Raw genomic sequence first — 4,467 nt, forward strand, 5'->3', positions numbered from 1 at the left:
CAGACATATACTAACCAAAGTTTTTCTCAAGCTTAAAAATACATTTTGAATAGTTATTTCCAGCCACAAAGAATGTCTAATAGCTAAAAAAAGAAAACTAGATCTAAATCTTCAAAGAACTCTTAAACAAAAGCTACTTTAAATAGAAATGTTTTATTTATTATGCAATTTTCCTATTATGCTTGTCCCCTTGGTCTCCCCTGAGATACCTTCCCAGAGCACATTCAAAGCGGTATATGTACCCACTCTTTCAGCTACTAATTCGATTTATGTTTAGAATTTTTATGAGTGTCGCAGTTAGCAGAAATTGAAATGAATGTTGTGTTTTGTTGGCCTGGCATTTGCATGTGGCTCTTGTGGGTGTAACATTTACCCGCCGACTCCGGGGCTTATTTATGCGGTTTATTTATAATTCAGTGCACAGAATGGATTCCGTGCGGTTGTCACACGAGTCTATCGTAATACCCGGGCTCCTTTGTTTTGGGAAACTTATTTAAAATGCAACTAAGCCATGAATCAGCCGCCTCAAGTGTCACAAATTGCATTAATTCCGATTAGGAATTGTGAGCGACAAGCTCTGCAAATAAAACTGATTTATTTTCGGGAAAACATTTTACTTTTAATTGAGTCATTGCCTCAAAACTCTTGGCTTAATAATTTACAAGCAGTTAACAAGCTGTCTTTCTTAGTACGAAACTTTTGCAGAAACAATTTCAGCTGGCTGTGTAATTACTTTTGCATGAGCAGCCAGCAAACTTGCATTTGGGACTAATTTGTAACTTTTATCCAACACTTTTATCATTTGATTTAGCAAATGAATTACTGAATTACTCATACGCCGCGTACAACCAGCTGCAGGGCTGGCAAGGGCTTCTCATTAAATTAACCGAAGGCGGCCTCTTAAATTATGCAGCTGTTGCTTTTAATTAATACGCGACTAGACGTCAAGACTAAGGCTAAGAAAAATTACCGGCCACGCAGGGGGTGGAAAATTGAACGAAAACACTTGACCGGGCCAAGAACTGAGACCTCTTGAAAAATGGAAAACTGGCTTTTCCGTCACGTCGCCATTACGCAGATTTCTCCAAGGTACGAGGCAAGCACCTGCATCAAAAAAAGGCCAGGGAAATGCGCAAAACTGACCACAACCAAATTGCTGCGGATGTGAGTTAAAGTACACTAAAAAAAATATGTTTAAGGGTTAGTGTTAACTCATTTAATAAAGATTTACACAGCAATCACCGTCAAACACACTACTTAAAACTGATATTTTGATCATTTTTAAGTAATAACTCATTTTTTCTTTAACTGCAGTCGCACCTGACCAGTTTGCCAATTATGTGAGGCGAGTAGTTTGCTCACTGCAGTTGCTGTTAGCATTTATCACCGGTAAACCCCTTTTCAGAACTTGTAAAACTAGGAATTTATACGATCTTAAATTTGTGGCATTCTCAAATGTCTGTTGTTTACTTGCCACCTACGTGACGCCTTTCGATTTCAATGGACACATGACATCCAGATTGATTTCCACAGACGACCCACAGAGTCATCGACACGCACAAACAGAGACCGAGTTGAAGGAACTCCCACCGAACTGACCGCAAATTCGGCCCAGCTCCCGTTTGAATTAATCAACTGAACAATTCGGGTTTATTGTTATGATGTCCGTGACCCGATTTACGCATCCGCCTCGATTCGTGCAGAGGAGCTGCTGCTGCTTCTCTAAAATAAACTCAGAGCCAAGGATGAAAAAACTAACTCACTCAACTTGCAAATGACACAACATTTCACTTAGCTGCGGAACATGACAAACGAAGCAGCTGCCGAGAAGCCGAAATGAGGATGAGGTCCTTTAATGAGCTTTTGTTTGAGCGGAGCAGGAAAAACACCCAAGTCGGTTACACCAAATGAACAGCAGCCTCGGGCGCTGCATTTGGGTGTTTTTTTTTTTAGCCAAGAGATACAGTCAAGGCGGAAAATTTGTTCAAGGACGCAAGAACCTATTTTGTAGCCAAGTGTTGGCAAGGACATCTACCGGGAAATGGCAAAGAAGGTTAGAAATATATTCATGAAGACAGAAATAAATAAAAGTATAAAAAAAGTTTTAAAATAAATAACTATAAGTAAGATAGAAGTTATAGACTTCAAAATCTTCAAAAAATAATCATAAATAAATTTTCATCCCCAAAAATATGCAATATAAATTTCTGGTAGAGGTCAAATAAATTCCCATTTTTAATTTTTATTTTTCCCAATATAAAATCCTAGCTACAATTTGATTTCAGCTATAAAGCAACTAACTGATTATCTCTGAGTAAAAAAGTATATTAACTGAGACTCATTTTCTTCTCCTCTTAAAGTTTCTGCCTTAGTGGCCACGGACTCCGCACAATTTGTTGACACAACCCGGGCACTAAAACGGAGGAATCCCGCCCAGCTGCATGGCCGCGCCCCTCTTACTAAGTAGGCGCCGCTTCCGTTTCCGCTGCCATCTTGCGGTCTCGCGCATAAATTAGTTTCCTCCGCGCTCATCTAATAAATTTAAATCCTCAGCCGCATTAAAGCAAATTTGGCCAACGTGGGTCAGCAGCACGTTGCCAACATCAACTTGGATATTTACTGTCGGATTTTGTTTCCTTATTCTCTGCGTTGTTTATTCATTTTTCTTGAGTTTATATTTGCCTTTTGTGTTGCTGCCTTTTCAGCATTTTTAATTCCGAAAAGCGTGGCAACTCATTCCTGCGGCTTTGCCTGCCTGTGACAACTTTTACATTTTGAGATTTTCCATAATTTTATGTGCCACTTCCCCACGCCTCCGTATTGTTTCCCGGGGTTTTTCCCAAGCTTTTCCCATGTTTGAATTAGCGAGTGGAAAGTGTCCTTGTGGCCGTAAACGCCAACGCATCGAATAAAATGCAAATCGAAATCGCCACGACTTATTGCTGCCTGTTATTGTAAATTATTTTGGCTTCGCCTGTCGGATATGGATATTGTCAGGGGGCGGCAATTCTATTTTATACGCCTTATATCGGCATTTGTTTACAGCTGTGGGATTCTGTCCGTTTTTTTAGGTACTAGAGAGGTGGAAAATGGAGGGGATTCATGAGAAACGCTGAGTGCTGGACCAGGGAAAAGATAATACTGCAAAGTGAAAAGTTATTCACCCTTTCCCATCGCCAGAACACACTACGCTCCTGGGATTTGTTGACTTTCATTGCCAATTCCTGTTTGGAAACGGGGCGAAACACTGGCTGACATATTTCCCTCCTCTTTTTTTTTTCTAGTACACAAATGTTTAGCATTCAGCTGACGTTTTGTTTGTAAACAACAATGCAGTTCTCCCCTTCGGTGCGGAATGACAACTTGTTTAAACCAAACATTATAGAAATGGACTGAGATATCCACAACGCCAGGGTGTTTAAAGATTTATTGAGAGAGCAGAAAGTTTTAGGGGACTTGTCACGATTACGTAGTTCTATAATTCAATTACGCAAAGTGGTGATGATAGTTTAAGACAAAGTACATTTTTCAGTTTAAAAGCTTAATTTTCATCACCATATCGAACAAAGTTTAAGCTTGTTTTTAGGCCAAGTTGATTGGCATGCACATATGTGCGTGGAGAGAAAATTGCGGGCAAGCTGTCAGCACAATACACACTCGATTGGAGCCAACAGCTAAATAAATATGTGCGGCAAAAATCGAATGAAATAGCACAGCAAATCAATGCACTCTTGAATAAATTCGATTTGATTTGAATATTTGCACAAATTTTAGTTATTTTTTGGCCATAAAAATATTTTTCAATAAATATGACTAAAGACTTTTTTGTGTACTCTATAATCATAGCCATTAATAAATTAGTTTGAAAAATCCCTTCCATTCGTATTTGGTTTACATATTCTATTTTTTAGTTCCCTTTACAGTCCGCTGAATTTCCATGAGCTTTCACTTCACTGGCCAACAATACTTGTTTTTTGCATTACAGTTTTTGGCTTTTTATTTATGACTGCAAATATTCACCAAATATTCGGCGATAAATTGTTTTATTTAATTGAAAAACATGCCAGGCGATGGAGGTTTTATTCATGTTTCGCGGAAACCAATAAATACGAAAAACATTCTATGGGAATTCTGGTAAAATTTAATTGGTTGCCGTCAAGTGTTTCCGCGCTGAATTATTGAATTAGAAAGAGTTTAAATTTCGTTAAATTCATATTCGAACGCCATAAAACATAACTTAGGTAGAGTCTGCCCATCTAATCGTTATATTAATATTTCACAGTAATTCATGACTTCCTCGGCTACCCCCAGCAGCTGCATCTTTCCATGGAAATCTGCGTTTTCACCATGATTTGCATTTGACCCAGCTTCTCACTAATTATGCAGTTTGTTGCAGTTTCCGCCCACTTCCTGCAGCTGAGAAAACTCTGTGCCTTTATTAGGTATCTGGAGCAGACCCCCAAAATT

Source organism: Drosophila eugracilis, unplaced genomic scaffold (assembly GCF_018153835.1).
Source record: "Drosophila eugracilis isolate 14026-0451.02 unplaced genomic scaffold, ASM1815383v1 contig_2088, whole genome shotgun sequence".
NCBI lineage: Eukaryota > Metazoa > Arthropoda > Insecta > Diptera > Drosophilidae > Drosophila > Drosophila eugracilis.